Source organism: Cinclus cinclus, chromosome 3, assembly GCF_963662255.1.
Source record: "Cinclus cinclus chromosome 3, bCinCin1.1, whole genome shotgun sequence".
Taxonomy (NCBI): Eukaryota; Metazoa; Chordata; class Aves; order Passeriformes; family Cinclidae; genus Cinclus; species Cinclus cinclus.
The window spans coordinates 61,034,613-61,053,439 of NC_085048.1; the positions used below are offsets into that span (position 1 = coordinate 61,034,613).

An 18,827-nucleotide genomic window follows, 5' to 3' on the forward strand; every position below is an offset into this window, starting at 1 on the left:
TGATACCGATGCAAGCTGGGTGCAGCTTCTCATCCAAACCACTTCCTGGGGTTTTCTTGGGTAATGGCAGTGATTCAGAAGACACCACAGTGCCTCAGAAAGCCATTTTTTTACACATTGCATCTAGACTCTGTGACCATGAAGAAACTAAGTTCTTAGGAGAGAGTTTTGTTCTTAAATTGGTTATTTTTTAAGAACATATTAAGAACCCTTTTTTATTATTTATTTATTCTCTATTCAGATTTAGATGTACATTGCTTGGCTTGTGTCCTACATTGCTTGGCTTGTGTCCTACTGACCTGTTCATAGACTCACTTTCTATTTTGTGGAAGATGTAGGAATATGATGTACGCATATGCATGAGGCAGAAGCCTGAGGCCAGTCTCCAGGCAGAGATGCTGATTTTGCATCCAGAATTGTTCCTACCTGGAAAATAATTATTAAAAAAAACCCCAACCAAGTAATAGACAGGATTAAATTTTTTTGAAACAAATCAAATCTAAATAATGGTGCTCTGCACTTTTTCAGGACTGTCTACCTGAGAAGCTGAGAGTGAGTTAGGAACATTGATGAAGCCTCTATTCTGTGAGGTGGGTATATGTTTTTTATTATGATTTTGAAAAAGCATAAAAAATTCAAACCATTTGCTAGAGGCCAGCAACAGAACTATTTAAGAACTGGTAATAGAGTCCAGAAATTTTCTGTATGGCACGTGTTCCAATCAACAACTACAAATAAGGTATTTTGCCCTCCTCTGAAGGAAGTGATGAGTTTTTGCATTCTGTTAGTGTTTCAAGTGGCTCTTTTGATTTCTGACTAATGGAATAAGTGACTCTCACAGATCCTTTTGCTCCTCTGCTCTTGTGGTGGCCTTAGATCAAAGTTTGGGGAGATAATAGTCTGTAAGAGGGGAGCCAGTGGATATCAAACGCATCCACTGGATCCAGGCCAAACATAATCTGGGCTCAGAAATGTTCTGTACGTTTCATTGCTTTTACGTTTTTTAGCATTCCGTCATGGTCAGATGCACCAGCAATCTTTTAATAAATCCCCTTCTGTATTCAGACTTGCAGCTCGGGTTTGGAGGCCCATGGGGGCTGGATTATTTGAATAAGTCTGAGAAGTGAAACTGAACATTTGTAGGTGCAGCAATTACAGGCAGCCAGTCTAGTGAATCTTGTAATTTTGATAACCTTCGTTATTACAAGGTACTGCATGCAAAACCATCAGCTCTCCTTGACCTCTGCATGAGCAGCTCGGATGTGGACCCACAATGCTTCCTTGAGCCAAGGCTGGTTGCCCACCTGCCTTCCTGGGGAGCTTGTTTTGGGCAGTGACCTGGAGAATCTCTCTCTTGGATTCTTGGTTATTTGCACCACTTTCCCTTTTGGCATCATGAGATAAGCCTTGTTGAGTGGGATTCTGCCTCCTACTTCATGGGATTGGGATCTAGGGTTTGCTGTGGCAAGAAATAAATCGGGATTGGAATTTTCTTTAAACTGGTGTTCATTTTTAAAAGCCTGTTTTGGAATACGTTACTCTGACAGTAAGTACCAAAATAAGTATCGATAAAATATGAATTTATGCACGCCAGCATTTATCTCTTTTGTATCTATTCACAAATACATACCAAAAATTGACTCTAGTTCCATATGGCTCCCAATCTCTTCCCTCCCCTGGCTGTCAGCTTCTCCTCACCTGGATGAATAAAAGGGAGCATAGTGCTGGGCTATGAACTGAAGGTGGGTGTAGCAGAAAAGTTACATTGAATATGTCTTCTCTGGGACGTCACTGTGGCTCCTCAAGTGCCCCTCAGTTTGGATGGAAAGTGCATTAAAAAGGGGATGCAGTTTGGTGCCAATCTTAGTTTCACACTCTGAAAAAGGAATGAAAATACTCAGAGAGAGGATGAGTTCTTTTTCTGCTGTTTTGCTCTCTGGGCAGCAGTGGTTGCGTAAAAGCTATTATTGTACAGTAGTTTTTCAGTGTTTTAGTGTTTTTAATGTTTCATTATGGATATCAGTTAAAATTACTCATTTTTTTAATCTGAAATTTTCACTTGGCTGAAGTAGACATGTCAGGCCTGCTCACAATCTGTTCAACAGGGTTATAAGGAAACAGAGATACCTCCACTCCAAGACCTTCTATTTCCTGAGCATAAGCACCATTTATTTTGCTCAGTACTGAAGTGTTTAAATTCAAAATCTATAGTGAGATTTGAAATACACAGTTCAATTGAAATTATGCAAATCCATTGCTGTATTATAAAATGATGTGAGGTCTTTGGGAGGGAAAACCCCCAATTCTTCTGCCCTAACGTGTCTGGAGGTGAGAGGTGCAGGTTTTCCATGCCAGTGCAGGATGTGTTGGCACAGCTCGCTGCCTCACTGCCTACATGGCACTGCCGGAAAACCCGCCCTGCTCACATCGGCGTTTTGGTGTCAACCAACTCCTCAAAGCCTCCAAAATGGGAAAGCTATGATCCAGTTCTAAGTGTTGTTGCCATTAAATAATGATCCAAAAGTTACAGGGTTACCCCACCTTCAGGTGCTGGGTGGATGGGAACTCAAGTGGACTTCTTCTGTTGCTGAGGTTTTTCGTAAGGGAGGTGAAATGATCACAGCTGATTTGGAGGTTTTTTCCTAAAATTGCTTTCTGCCACTTCCTTTATAAACCAAACATGAGCCTACAGCTTTCTTCCCTGTTGGAACATTGTTTTGTTGTCAAATTAAGAGCAGTTAGACCAAGTTTTAAAGATATCTGGAGGACTAAAAAGACAAAGAAACAGCTAAGGAGAACAGAAGACAAAAGTGGATGAAAGAAAATTTAGATGGCAGAAGGTTCTGAAATACTTTCCCTCTCCTCTAACTGGGACAAAACTTGGACAACTCTTAAGCAGTAAGACATCTTACTTCAGAACATTTTAAATGCTGCTTCAGTTTTATTTTGCATATTTTTGTGTCATGAAGGTATTCCAACTCATCTAGTATGTCTTGCTAAATTGTAATTCTCTGAGTAGCAGAATGCTGTCAAACTTAGTACTGAAGTATCTTGTTTTATCACAAGGCCTATTATTTTCATTTATCTTCATTTAAACCAGGGACAAAATTTCTATATTTTATTGAACTTTTAATTCCTATCAGATCAGTAGGTTTTTCTTTCAGGAAACCCCATTATGAAAAGTTTGGATGAGACACAGTTTTGGAAATTTTTTTTCAATTCTTACTATTCAGTTTGCCTTTTTAAAATAAGTAAAACGTGCCTTCTTTTATTGTCTCTAAGCTCCACAAATCCCTAGAATTACATATTTATGAAAGCATAGGATTTCAGCACAGATAGGACTGGCTTTCCATTTGTGTGAGAATGTTTACAATTGAATGGTCTCAGGAATAAAACTGAAGTTTTTTTACGTATATGTTTTGTGAATGTAAAACTTGCACACGTTCTGAGCTGTGAACCAGAAGCTTCAGATTGAGCCAGCAGAGAGGAAGGAATTTGTCTGCTATACAGCAAAAGGAAGTATTTGCTGTGTTATTGAAGCACATGGCCTTTTGCCATCTTTGATAAAGTATTTAAGGGTTGTGCACCCAAAGTCTGCTGCCCTCTTGACCCATCATTCATCACTGGCTGTAGATGAGGTAGATGAGATGCAGCTCCATAGGAGAGCCATTGTTTCAGTCCTGCACAGTTCCTCAGAGAACGGAAGCTGCAGACAAAGCAGCTCCCTGTGATTCACTGTGCTGTTCAGCCTCCTGGTGTTTTTTCTTTTACCTATACCTTTCCAGCTCCTGCTCTGTGCTGACCAAGGTGGACAGGCAGCCACACGATGAAGCTGTGGGATTGATCTGCTTTCCACTCAGCTTCACTGGGTGCAAATGAGATGAGCATCTGGGATTTTTTTTCTGTATTGAGAAGGAAAAGCAGATGCAATTATCACAGCATATTCCTTGGCAATGCATTCAAATTTATTCCCCTTTTGACTATTCAACACTGTTGATAGATGATGCTTAAAATGTGGAATTGCCCATAATTTTTCTAGCACACTGTGAATTGCCCAGTCTTTTTTTTCCCCTCTCTGTAAGCAGTTCTGGTTACAGAGATGCCAGCATCTCCAGTAAGTATGCTAAGAATGTAGAGTTATACTTTGTACTGCTAAATTAACAGACAGGAATAGTCACACCAAACCAGATTCAGCTCCCAGATGGGAAAGCATCTCCTCTAGTCCAAATTTTAATGACTTTTTTAGATGAGAAATTTTCAGCAGTGTAGCATACTGTGTGATTTAAAATGAATGCTATCATCTCTCTCTGTTGGTGATAGGTAGCTTGTAGAAAATACAGCTTTCTTTGTAACGACCAATCAGGGCTTGGAAATGTCTGGACAATTATGCAGGCTAACTAAGTAGGTTAACTTTTCTTTTATTATCTTAAACTATTTGCATTTTAAATTATAATTATTAGTTTAGCAATTTTTTTGAGCACTACTTTGAAGGATCTGATTCTTACTTGGTTTGTTATATATGCAATCCTCTTAGCTTTTACATTCCTGTAAGTGACTGGGGAATGAGTCCTAGGCAGCATAACAATATCAGAAGAGTTAACTTGGATTGTTGTAGGATGTGGTGCAAAATATTCTCAGACATTTCTGCCTCCTGAGTAGGATGGGTCTGTTCATGAGATGATGGAATCCATGGTCTTTGGCAGTTTGCCTGTGCCAGCTGGAATATTGTAGGAGATTTAGGCCCCCTGCAAATTTTAACAATGACTGTGTTATGATGAAGTGATGCAGAAGTTTTATGATTTGTTTAAAAGAAAAGGTCTTCCACTTCTAGTGAATGCTTTACCCAAGAGACACTGCGTATGCAGCCTGACTTGTCCTTGGAACTCCTTTATGTTTCTGCCATGAAGTGAAGTGAGATGTGCAAATGCTGGAAGGAAAAGTTAAAAGAGGTGTACATGGGCATTTGGACAGAAATATATATAGTTCTCTGTAGTTGTACCAGACACTTTAAGTACCAGTCACTGCAGCTGCTCAGCCACTGAGGAGATACTTTAGATGTCATTACTTTGTGCTGTTCTCCAGTTCATGGTATTTCTAATTTTGAGTGCACTGTATTACCCTATTCCTGTTTATAAATCTTTTAAGTGTGCACATTAAAAAAGTAATTAAATTGTCATTATAATTTATAGTATGCCTGAAGTCAATCACCTAATTAAATGGAAAAAGCAGAGAGGTAGTAGGTTCATAAGCATTTATTAAGTACTACAGTATTAATTATGCAGGACTTTTGAACCAAGCAAAAGAGGAAGGACTGGAAACACCAATCTAAAAAGGTTTTCCATTGCTGGCCTTCTCAATTTAACAATGTGAGATACCCCCCAACCCGGAGTTGGCAGGACAACAGTAATGCTTTCTTTTTGTTAATTTTTAATGAAATTATGATGGGTTTTTTTTAATGACAATCACTTGCAGCACTTTCCCGTAATATTTTTGAAAGCATAATTTGTCCCCATGCAGGGGGCCTATAAATACATGAGTAGAATTGAAGATACATTTAGAGTTATAGTTTGGGATGGAATGTGCAGGAGCAGACTCTTGGTCGTCACTCCTCAGCATCTCAGGCGGAGACTGGAGCCTGTGCTGGTCCCAGTGGCTTGGGGGCCACTGGAGGCAGGGGCTGAGCCCTAAAGGGCAGGCTGTAAGTGGAACTAGGATAGGGCAGGGATATTGAGGAGCAGCGTGGACATGACAAGGTTTCCACTTGATTTGCAACCATTCTCTGACCTCTAGCTGCAAATTCGTGCCACTTCTCTGACAGTGGAGGGCATGAAATGCTTGCTCACCCTGTGGGACTGGGGTCAGGAGGAAGCTCTGTAAGGTGGTAAACTCTGGGCTGGAGCCTAAGAAATGGAAGTGCATTATATTAGTGCATTATATCAGAGCTTGTGAAACAGGGCTGTCTCACTGTATCTGTTTTGTACTTTGCTGCTTTAGATGAACTGCCTGGAGCAGGTGGATAAACTAGATGGAGCAGAAGCCCTAAAGTTAGGATTTCTTCTCTTTTGCTAGTTTGTTAAAAAAATAAAAACTTTTATTTTATTTAAGACATGCACTTAAATAAACTTGCCTGCATTCCATGTTGTTTCCAGGATTTTCATTTCATCTCCAGGGACCTTTGTACCTGAACATTAGTCTTTGAAACCTTTCTTTTAGTTAGCAGGGTGGTCTAATCCATCAGCCTAAGCCCTGAGCCCTGGCTGCACTGAAGCAGACTACAGCCTTTAGGGGAGAGAGAGACACCAAGCAGGCAGAGGCAGCTGCTGTGAGTGTTGCAGTGGTCCATGATCTCCTGCTGATCCATCGACCTGCAGTGGACAAAGCCCAGCTGGTTCTTGGGAATACCAACACAGGCAAACATCAGGAACAAACCAGGACAAGCCCCAGTAAGGGGTTTACAGAATCCACAGTATGCTTTGCAGTTCAATTGGATATTTATGGTAAGGGACACAGTGCAATCCTTGGAAAGGAACACTTACGCTTTTTTACTGCAACAACTTGTTGCAACAAAAGCTGGTTCACTAGAGATGGGGCCATTAAAAGACCTTTAAATCACAGGTCTTTAAAAGAAACATGACCAAAAACCCCACTACTGTGTAAATGGACAGGAAGGACTTAGAGACTTACCTACTTGCCCTGTCATTATCAATTTGATTTAACACATTTGGAACCTAACTGCACCGATAAACCTATCAGTTTATCTTGCAGTATATTAAATAGCAAGTCATTGGCAAAACCTAATCATAACAGAAGGGCATCATCTGAAAGTTGGACCTGACTTATCTGAAAACTGAAGAACCAGGTCAATAGCTCTTTTTCTAAAAGAAATTGAGATTATGTGACTGGAATATAAATCCCTGCTGAAAACCATTTCTTTTCAAGCTTTAATAGGCTGAAATGAACTGACAGAAAAAATGACCAAAAAAGGGCCAGACTGTCAATAAAATTTACTTTGTATAGGTATTATATGTTTTATGCAAAAAACATTGTGTATGTTTTGCCATAAGCACTGCAGGATTGTGTACCATTTTCTTCAGTACAAGGATGAAGAGGATTGTACACTAAGGCCAGGTCCAGCATCTGAGATTGCAACATCCCTTTTCCTTGTCCTGCACACCCCATGAGTTACAGGCTTGTGTATCTTGCTGGAGGGAGACCTGTGGCTGCTGCTCTTAACCTGTTTATTACTGTAATTCACGTTCCAAACAGATATAACTGGGATTCCCTTTGCAACAAAGACAGTGTTTTACCTTATAAGGAGAAAACTAAATTATTGACAGCTCTTCATCTCAGGGCTCATAATAACCCTGTATTGAGCATAGTCATTATGCTTCAGGTTAGCACTGCAGCAGTGTTATATAAGGAATGTAACTTGACAGTTTTCTGGGGGAAATAATTATATATATTCTATATATCATTCATACATATATATATATATGTCAAAGGTAGTGGCCTAACTAAGGTCTCAGATGACATAACACAAGTTGGTTATATAATTCATTTTATGGTCAATAAGCCTTTCTTCTGAGCTGCATGTTGGAAAATGTAATGCTTGTCTGTTTGTATCAGACTTTATAGCTCTCTCTCTAATACAGATATTGCTCGTGCCATGCTATTGTAATCTTTTTTCAGCTCCTCATGCTAGGCAAAGGCAGTCCCAGCAGTAGTGTCCTCTCTTTGTTGAAACAGTGAAAAGCTAGGAAACCCAAACCTTCCATGTATTGATTCTGAAAACAAGTTGGATAAGTCTTACATTGCAGCCCTTTGAAATAACAGTGGAGCAGAGCTGTTCAGATACTCCCTGCCAATCTTTGTGTCTAAACAGAGGAAGATAAGTCTCCTCTTCATGTGTCTTTAGCACTTTAGCCACGTGTTTTCACTGGGAGAATGGATTTGGTTTATGTTACAGGCAAATAATTTAAGTCCCAGATATCAGGATACAGTGATACGCCAAATGAATGCTGTGTTTTAAATCCTCAGTTGTGGAAATTGCATTTTCTCAGGTATCCAAATGAGCACAGGTGTTGTGTCTCGGAGAACTTGACCACCTTGGTCTGTCTTTATGGGCTGCTCAGACATCATTTAGAGGGATCTGTGTTAGGCATTGGCAGAGTTGGGACAGGTGGATGTGTGGTGAACGTGCCTTGCACACACAGTGTGTGACTCCTGGCAGTTCAGCCAAAGACTCTCTCTGGACCTCCTCTATGTGTCACATATATCAGGTGAAGGGTCTTTACTTAAAAATCAAAGTATAAGGGTCATGATTGTAGACCAGGCATATCAGAGGTACCTTTAAGTTCCTGCTACTGGAATTTATTGTGGCATTAACAGCTTCCGGATGTTCCGTATCTTGGTGCTGATCTGGCTTCATTCTGAGCAGCTCCTCATTGAGGTGACATAAGTTTATGGAGGGAGGTAACACTCCTGGTTTGTGTTTGGGTGGAAGTTCTCTGGAATTACAGGGCACATCCTGAAGAAGAGTGGTATTAAATTCCAGCTATTTAATGTGAGTATTGATCTTCTGTGTGGGATTTTCTTGAGGTATCTCTTGGGAGAACAATATTAAATTTGAAAGAACAAATACCACTAGAAAGCAGGGAGTTGTACAGAACATATTTTTAACTTCAAGCCTCATAAATTCAATTCCTAACTAGACTTGGTGCAAATATTTAAAATCCTCTTCAGTCCACAAAATCAAAGAGCCAAAGGGCAACCTCAATTCACGGGACTCTTCAGGATGATGGAAAACCCCAAAGTCAAACTGAAAAGTTTATTTGAGAGAAGAAATCTAGGTACATTGGGTCTGGAGGGAGCCTAAGTGAGAGATTTAGGTGCACATATGTCTCTTCAAGGGCTGGAATGAACAGGGCAAGATATTTTCATATGTTGCTGGAGGGAAATTGGGAGGGAAATACTGTGGTTAAACTACAGCAGGGAGTACTTTCCTCTAGACTGTTCAATATTGGAAGGGGGTTACTACTATGCAACATTTAGGTCAGTGGAGCAAACTGCCATGAGAGGGCGTGGAGTTGGTCACAGCTAGACTAGATAAGTGACTATTATAGGTGACCTAGGATGACCCATTTAGAGGTGGTTTCCATCCCAAATGTTTCTGTGATTTTTGTTCGCTTCAGATTCAGCACCTGTCAGACTGATTTGTTCTTCCAATTGGTATATGAATTATTAGATCCCCATTGACAAAAAAAGCCCTCTGCATTAAGGACAGCATGTAAGATAAGAACATGACCAATATTGCATTGCATTTATTGCAGATGTAAAATGCCAGATAATTATTACGTAAGTTCAGTAGTGTGTTTGTGTTTATGCATAATCCCTGGAAATTGGTGTTAAAATAAAATATCTTATACATATTTAGGCTATACTTAAAACATTTTATTTTCTTCCTTAGAATTTTACTTTTTTCCCTGCAGGAATATCTCCGTATTTTAAAGATAGGAGATTTACAGAATTTTAGAGAATGATCTCACATGGGACGTGAAGTACAATCTGTGTCCCCATGACCATGTGAGCTACATCTCTCCTGCTACAAATGTCTGTCATGGTGCAAGTTCCCAGGGGAGGGTTTAGAGGACCTACAGATCAGTAGGCTGGTTCATGCATGTGTGTTCATATGTATGTACCTACCATTAAGTAACAGTGTGGTAGTCTTACTCAACAGTGACTGTAGTCAGTGGAATTTTTAATTGAAGGCATGTTTCCTCTATGCCAGGTTATGCTTTCTTTTATGACACTACATCGTTCAAAAGCAGGCTCCATTGTTAAGTAGTTAAAATTGGTGCATGGGCGCAGATTCACTTTAATCCACAGAAGCAACATGATGTATAGCTAGTCATGCCTGGCAGGGAGGAGCATTTCTCTTTGGTCTCAATCCAGGTACCATTGACTTTTATGATATTTGGATCAAGTTTTCTAATCATGTTGCCGTGATGATTTGTAAACCCACTGAGGAGTTCATTGCTCATTTCCAGGACTAGCTGTAATGAAATGGTATGAAAAGCATGGGAACATAGGTGCCAAAACCTACATCTGCAGTTCAAGTTAAGAATTTCTTTGACTTGTCAGAATGAAAGAAATGGAGTAGCCCCAGCAAAGTTAATTCTGATTTCATTTAGTTATCCTCTTTTAATCACATTTGAAACTGCTGTAATATTGGTGTATTAGTAAGCAATCCTTAGGGAAATGGTGAGCAGTGCTTTACCTGTCCTCAGGTCATGCAAGGTTCATCAGGTTCTGCCTGAAACCTCTTCCTGGGATCTCATTATTCTGCTTGTCTCCCATGAAGTAGTCATGACAGAAAAAAGTAGCTTATTTTCTTTTTGTGATTGCTCTTCTATCATGTAACCAGTTTATGGTGATCACAAAGGTTCTAGAACAATGCGATAATGGTTTGGGACATAACTGACTAAATTTTAATATATCTGTTGTAACTGCCTGAATCAGAATTGATGGTGTTAATTTCTGGAAATGCTCAAGTGGGAATTTGAATAATTCTTTGAAGATGCAGAATTCAGTAGGGATCTGGTTTGTGGCTTTTTTTCCCTACCTTATCACTTTTCTTAACCATTCATTGTATCTGAATTTCTGAGTGATCACTATGGTTTGTTGTGTCTTTTATTCTTCATGAGAAGCCTTTATTCTTCATGAGAAGCCTTTAGCTTGATTTCTTATGTTTCTCAGTAGTGGCATAATGTTTTCTTGGTAGAAACATTTTTATGGGCCTTATGTGTCTACTGTTTTATCCAAAAGTATTTTGAAGTCCTGTGCACTTTACTTGTCTCCTTTCCTAGGGCAGTTTTTCCTTGCTTGGATCTTCTGCAGTCAGAGCAACCTATCACCATTTTTCTGGTTTTACTAATTTTTGAGCAGGAGCCCTAACATAAAATCAAACCTTGCGGCTTTAAGGGTACGAGTCTTGGTGATATTGCCGCCTTATACTCCTTAGTCTTTGGCTTGAAGCTGCACCAAAGCTCAGCTGAATGCAGCAGAGAAAGCAAAGGTAGCTTAAAAACCTGTTTTTCCCTTTCTTTGTTTCCTGGGGCAACCAGGCCTTGAAGATACCATATGTTAATATGAAACATCCTCAGAAACCAGGTTTAGCTAATCTCTGCCAGTCTCTTTTAAGTCAGCCATTTTCTTTCATTTAGTCTTATGGTATCTGTTTGAGCTGGTGCCTAGCTTTTGGGACACAGGCATCAAATTTAGTGGTGGCTCTGCTCACCTGCATTATCAGTTGTGTTTCAAAGGTCAGTAATTTTTTTTTCTTAAAATATATTGCTTTTTAATGAGATTTCTGGTCATAGTGAAATAAAAAAAGGCATTTGGTTTAGTACACTATTTGGAGTCTGTATTTTATTCTTTCTTGTCTTGACTATCACAATAGGATATTCAAAGGGGGTACTTCGTCTATAACAACATTCATGAGCTCTGAAAATCCAGGATAAAACCTGTATGTCTGCTCTGAAGAAACGAGCCTTCTGTCAAGTACCACATCATAGATAGTTTTTATTTAGGGCTTTAAGTTCAGTGGCATGTCTGGTAAGCTTATTTCTTCAGCTATTACTTTAATGATGCAGCAAGTTAAACTTTCCATCTTGCCTTTTCTATAGTTCTTCATCTGTGCTTCAGCTCTCAGACAGTGGACAGGAATTGCAAGGGACTGCACAGGTTAAAGGTGACCCTCTGCCTCTGGATCATCATTGCTTACAGCCTGGAGATTAATACCCCAACACCCTACTTGTCAGAAGAGCTGTGGAAGTGCTCTGCTTCTTACTCCAGGCAAAGCCATCTGGGTTGGCTTTGGCTGAAGGTCAGTGGAGGGCTCACATTGAATGAGGCAGAAATGTGAGCCTTCAGCCAGCATGGAACAAGTAGGGACAGAAGGACCTTCAGCTTCCATAGCTAGGGGAAGACGTGCTGTCAGAGCTCTTAGCCGACAACATTTTCCTTTAAATGAGATGTGCCGAGATAGCTTGGATAGCTACAAGATGTTATATCAGGTTTTCCTACATGATGCTGAGGAGAAATTCTTGGAACGCTTATGGAAAAGTATACCAGAACCTGTCTTGTAACTGTCCTTGCAGGAGCTTTCCACTGGCCTCCAAAATCTAACCTTTTATCTGAGATTATCCTCCAGGCTGTTGATTACATTTTTCAGAGCTGTGGTGTTCTCAGTGATGATTACGTCAGGACTATCAGTTGTTATTTCCAGGTCCTCAATTTTCTTTTCAACCTCCTGCTGTTTTAATCCTAAACCTTCAGGCTTTCTGTCTATGGAAACCATAGTAGCCTGGAGTAAGTCCAGCCTTCCAGAAATAGGTACTGTATGTTTTATAAAAAAATTAGATAATACTGGCTTGCCAATGACTGCAGCTGTAGACATCGTCAAACCAAAGGCAGGTAAGCAGGTAAGCCCTTTTAACAGGCTGAAAAATCTGTATGACTGTTCTGCCAGATCTTTTGCTGGTCCTAATTTCTTCAAAGGCTTGTTTAAGTCACTTATGAAAATCACAGACAACAGTCTTAAAATCTTAAATCACTTAAATGATTGTGACCAGTAGGTCATATCATATAGCAAACCTGGAAAATGACTTTTCACACAGCTCTTGAAAGCTTTCTAATAATATTATTTTAAAAATGCATCTTAAATCAGTTGTTTTTATCATCTTGGTGAATTTGGTTGTTTTCTTAAACTGCCCACATACTACCAGGCACTTGGTTTGGCTTAATTTCCCCTCGTGTCTCTGTACAACATGGTTCTCCCTTCTCCATCCTGGGAGAAGGCTGTGCCTGCAGCAGGCAGCAGCACCAAGCCCACTGTCTGCTTCTCCCTCCCCGTGGCTCTGGGGAAGGGCGTTTAGCCCAGGCTCAGCCTCACTGGTGTGGGTGAGCCTTCTACAGAACGGGGGGTGGAGCAGGAGCTGGGGTCAGTCATGGGAGTACTGGAAACTTCTTTTGCTTGTGGAAATACCATAACCTTTCTGATAAGGGCACATGTGGTGAGACATTTTATCTTTGCATTTCTGCAAAAGTGCATGAGAAGGTAAGATTCCCAATAGGGAGGGAAGCCAGTATTGAAGTATTTACAAAGGACTTCTTACTCCAGTCAAATGAAGAACAGATTTTTACAGATTTTTTGCTGTCTCTGCTGTCTTGGCCAAAGGTGTAGAGAGGCATGATCCTTGACTTGATCTCTAACACGCACAAAAGCTCTCACTGTGGATACACTTAGAAAAAACCTTTACTTTTACTGAAACACTTTTAGTGTGTTGGATGAGGGAAGATGGACCTCAGGAAAAAGCTGTGCCAGCAAATAACATAATTTTGGTGGTACGAATGAAGGCTGTGCTGGGAACACTGTCAGTACAGTGTGCTTGGACAGCTGCACCAGCAGAGCTATCCTATTCTGGATACAGCCTTGTCTTCTGTTCCAGTTTGTCATGCATGATTTATCTTTCTGTCACCTCTTCAGAACCCTAGGCACCTCTCGGCATAAAAAAAAAAATTAAAGCACAATACAGATGAGTCTGCTCTGTATTGGAGTCTTGACCTTTAATATATCAGGTTTTCATATTGCAGCTTTTCCAGCAAATGGGCTGTTCTACAAGAATAGAGGTGCTTTAGTGATCTGCAGAGGTCCTACCTTAGCCATGCTTCAGTTTTATTTGCTTCCACTTACCAGCTCTCAAGCTGCCTGAAATGCCTTTGAGAGGAGATAAGGTTTTCAGATTGCCTGCGAGATCATAACCATGAACTCCAGCAGTCCAGCAAGGCAAAAAAAAAAAAATCATCATTAGAAGTAAGAGAAAATAGCTTGGCAATATGAGTGTTAGAAGGATTGCTTAATGTTTAATCCTGTTTTACCAGTTTAATTTTTATCAGCCTTTGGGGTTTATGTTTTTCCCCTTGGTGGTCTCATTACATTTTCCTTCCCTTATTAAAGAAAGTATTTGCACCTTACTCCGTGTCTGCATTCCTCCTGAACAGACTGGTACATTGCTCCAAGAGCAGCTTTGCAGTCAGACCCCTTAAATCAATAAACCATCTTAGTTAGTTGTTGAGTATACAAGATCTGAATTTTAAATTTTCAGTTACACTTAAAATACCTGATGTAAATTTTAAGAGGCATCTGAAGAATTGCTGTACATTGCAGTCATAAAGCTTTGCCAGTGTTACCTTTTGACCGGATCACTGTTTGATTGGGTTTCAGTCTCATGTTTTTCTCTGCAACTGTTCATGGTGTTGGTGTTCATTTTTTTCTCCAAGAGGCAGACAACTATGTCTTTAGAGAAACAAAACAACTGTGTCAACAGATGGGAGAGAAAATACTTTGTCTGAAATAGTGCTAGGAATAAACCATGTTAAAAATAGGTAGTCTTGCCACAACTGTTTCTTTGGCCAATGTGGAAATCCTTCTTTCCCATACTTGCATGTTATCAAAACTATACTAAAATCCTGCTAGAAAAGCTGCCAAATAAACCTACAAAAATATTGCTACAACAATAACTACCGTTTTCCTGCCTAATTGTAACAGTCGTGCAAGTAAAGGAGAAAGACTAAGGAAGTTGTTCTACCATGGGAGAGCTCTTGAGCACTGCCAGGGATTGACTCCTAGCCAGCAGCAACTAAAACACAGCTCTTTCACTTGTGGCTATAGATTTTATTGATGTGACCTTCCTCTCCCCTCCCAACAGTACTAGCACAACACCAGAGGGTTGTCAGAATTTTGCCCTTTCTTAGAAGTGTTTCTGCATTCCTAGGCTTGGAGAAAAATAATTTTCCTGTCCCGCAAAATACCTGGGGAAAACCCACAGCAGTTCAGCTAACAAGCTGGGTTATTTAATAAGAAAACTCTTTTCCTCTCTGAAACTGGAAAGCAAACTGAACTACTCTTAAACGTGTCTGTTACCAGCAGCATTACAGCTGCAATTTAGACTTTACATTTCTGCTTTCCATCTGTTGTCTCAGTTATTTTTGCTGTTTGTCTTCTTGCCTTCAATTGTCTCTTCTGTGTCTCAATTTATCCAATTTTTGTGGCTGACCAGCCAAATCAGCATTATCACTGTCATAATGGCTGTAAAGAGAGCAGAGAAGCCCTTCACTAAATGAGTTTTTTTCCCACAATGCCTCTGTGCTTTCTTTGGTCCATTTTTGTTCATGCTTGGTGCTCCGTGTTGTGTCATCCGGGAAGAGAGAAGATGTTTGCATAATGTGTATTTTTCTGGAGTTGTTTAATTTCTGAAAACATTTATACAGTTGGCAGCACCTTTGGGGCAGGGACAGATTGCAATCTGAAACACAGAACATGTCAGTGCGTTGACAGCAGTTGGAGGAGCAGAAGAACAGGTAGAGCCTGGCCCTCAGCGCTCCCTTCCCCAGATTCCCCACAGCCTTTTTCTATGGGGACTTGCTTGGGAGCTTGGCAGAAAGCAGCCTCAGGCAGCAGAGCATAATTTAGGGCAGCCCCATGGTATTTGTAATTGATTCTGATATCTGCAAGGTAGATAAGGCTCCTTCATCTGGGGAGAAGGGCAGAGGCAGCCAAATGGTGCAGCCTGCTGCTGGGCATAAATTCCCCATGACTGGTTCCAGACCTGCTCTTTGCAACAGGCTTTTCCTTTCCCACTTGTCTGCAGTCGAGGAATGCTCCTGGGGATCTGTGCTTGGCTGGAAGTCATTTCTGTTAGATTAATGTTGCTTGCAAAGACTGAAGGAAATGTAAAGGAAAAGAATGGGTTTCAGATTATGTTAAAGGCTGCCCTGTTACTTCAGTCCATCAAGGAAAGAGCCACATTCCTTATAAAAGTAGTGTGTTTATTATCCCCACTCTTTCCTTGTTGCCCCATGAGGAAAATGTAAATGAAAAGTCAAAGTGCCCATGATTTTTCACTCTTATTCTAGTAGATAAGAAGAGCTCCAAAATCACTCTGTGAAAAGACTCAGTGAGGCTCATCAGCAATTTATGTACAGAATTTCCTATGGTAGCTTCTTACCTAATTTCTTTTTGTATTGACTCTTGCCTCTGTGGTCCCTGCACTCCATGGGTAGTATGTATAAATATGTATACCTCTGTCCACTCCAGGGATATGTCCTATGGCCTTTTAAAAATTTGTTTTTGCTTAACTGATCTATGGATGAGTTAAAAAGCCTAGTACTTTACATGCATGAGTGACAGTTTGATTAACTGAATTCTACCTTCTTCCAGCCTGATGAGTTCCAAAGGAAATCAAGGGAAGTTCTGTGCAATATCCTCACTCTGTGAAAAACTGATATTCAAAAAGATGCACACTACCTATTCGCTTTTGACTTGAGCACATGCTTTGCTCTGCTGAATTGACTTTACTGATTTGAGATGAAATTAATTGCCTTGCTTAAATGACTTGCTTAGCTGTGAATGAGGTTGCATAATTTCTCTGCTGAACTTTCCTCCCAGATCAGTGAGAGTGGGCTCAGGCCACAGTGACAGAGGTGATGCATTTGTAATGGGCAGGATAAGTTAAGATTTATCAATTAAAACCTATGCCCTTTGTATTGTAAAGTGACGTTTTACTTTTTCATTACTGCCAGTTTCAAATTATGGTTGTGAATTGTGCTCAAGTGAATATGGTTTCATGGGGAAAGTATAGCAAAATATTTTTGCTTCAGCTGTAGGAATATATGGCTAAGAGCTCTTGTTCATCTGTGTCCAAGCTAACTGCTGTTGCACTGTCTTGTTTTTCAGACTCATTCTTGTGTTGGACACAAAAATCATTAGAAAATATTCACTGGCAGCATTTAGTAGCATATATTTAGAACGTGAAATAAAGAAGCCAGACATTGGTGATGCACCATAATCTATTAGTAATTTGTTTAACTCCACTAATCTACAAATGCAAGAGAATAAAATAAAAGTTATTCAAATAAAATTGATTTTAAAAAAATAATTCACATTTTTGGTTATGTATGTTTTTTTCTTTAAAACACCACCTATTTTTCTGAGAGTCAATGGTGATCGCAAAATGCAAAAAATTGCAAACAAAACTAAGGAGAAGTTCAATTTAGCTGTGGAGCCAGAAGTGTGAATCAGTAGCTGAAAATATCTCTGCGCTTCATGCATCAAACTCAAACACTGCTTTGGCAACGCCCCCTGGATTAGAAGCGGAGTTTGAGGTCATTCCTCCTCCAGCCTGCCATGTATGGATAGGGCCCACGCTCATGACAAATTACTGACTTACTGAGCACACCCCAAGAGTGGAGCGACATCAGTGTAGAGGGATCTTGTCTCACTGAAGAGGACCAAAGACTTCACTGCTACCTTTTTCTTGTTAGTCTTAAGACCTGGAGGACCAGAGTGGAGGGACTGGGAGAGAGGACACTTTTACAGTCTTTCTCTAGATGTGGCAATAGCAAGAGATAACGAGGTAATTTCCTTGTAAAGGGATCACATGATGTCCAGCAGAAGTGCTACAAAAGTGTGTGATCAGAGATGGTTTGGTGGCCCGTTCAGATTTTCAAGGCAAACGATCAGCTGCCACTGATGGTGTTACACTGGGGCTGCCAACCTGAAGCAACAGCTGTGTGTGTGCTGTACAAGCTGCCTCTGCAACTGTCCAAGACTGTTCTCAGTTTATCTGGTCAAAATTCAGAGTGCCGTGAGTGAAGTCCATACTTTAATGAACACCACTCTCACTGAGGTCTTAGTTTTATTTTATAGGGTACCTTGGCTTAGATTTTGCAGGTAACAGCCAAAACTCTGTAAACAGACCCCAAGTCCTTAGATTATTTTCCCTGCTGACAAAATTCTTGCTCACAGACATCCCACTTCCTTCCTGGTATCCTACATGGCTGGCCAGTTGCCAGCTTCTCAGGGACAAGTTAACTTTCACCTACTGCTGAGATTGTCCAGCACTATGGCCATTACTCTTCCATGGGCTGGATGTTGCAATGGTCTTTCCATGGAGATGGAGATAGTTTTGACAGCTCAAGTGATTGCCATGGTCTAGTGGGATATCTGCCATATTGTAGCCTACCTGCTTAGTGGTAGGCTTCATGGCCACTTAGTGCCTCTGCCTCCATTTTTTCATTGTGCACCTTGCTGCATTGGATTTCCCCAGTGCATGGGTGTCATAACAGGGTAGTCATTTGAAGGGAGAATGGAAGCCGAGGCCACTCATGATGATTTTGCCAAAGTCTGTTTTGCCAAAGAGAATGTTTGGATCCCATAGGGCATGAGCTTTACCTAGAATCCTATCTTGGGCTTGGCTGAGATCTGATGTTTTCATTTTCCCTGCCTACTCTCAGAGGATCGCCAGATGTACTCCCATCTTCCTGCCAGCTGCCTGCACAAACAGCCCTCTTGGCAGGAGCAGGCTAGGCAAATGGGTTGAGCAATGTGTGTTTGAGGACACTGTGTCAATTGTCAGCTTGACCATTGTCTAAAAGCATCAAGCCTGGTTAGTGAGGGTGCTGGTCTCAGCTGGCAGTGTCTGAACTGTTATTTGCAGTGAGGTTATGGACCTATACTTAGGGGGATGTGCTCTTGCTAATTTAGCTCCTGGCTGTAGTGAAAAAAAGTAACCCTAAATCATAGTTTCAGCGATGGCAGCAAAATAAGCTCCTGTGCAGATTGGGCTCAGAAGATAGAGGAGATAACATAGGGAGGCTCCCAAGAAGAAATTAGGTTCTTGGTTTTAATAACGTGAATTACCTGTGTGTAAAGTAAAAAAAGTTCATAGGAGATGTTCCTTTTACTTAAATTTTGTTCGCATTGCAGA

The 18,827-nt window shown here is 40.5% G+C and overlaps 1 protein-coding gene across 9 annotated transcripts in view; it reads left to right on the forward strand.

Annotated features, from left to right (window-relative positions):
* The window catches only part of HIVEP2 (HIVEP zinc finger 2), a 135,121-nt gene that overhangs the window by 60,352 nt on the left and 55,942 nt on the right, over positions 1-18,827 (forward strand). For 7 of the 9 annotated variants that reach the window (XM_062490076.1, XM_062490083.1, XM_062490075.1 and 4 more), the window contains one exon: positions 529-590. The exons of the other annotated variants lie outside the window; for them this stretch is intronic. The gene's annotated coding sequence lies outside the window, so the exon portion shown is untranslated. The remainder of the gene's footprint in view (positions 1-528; positions 591-18,827) is intronic. 9 annotated transcript variants of the gene reach the window in all.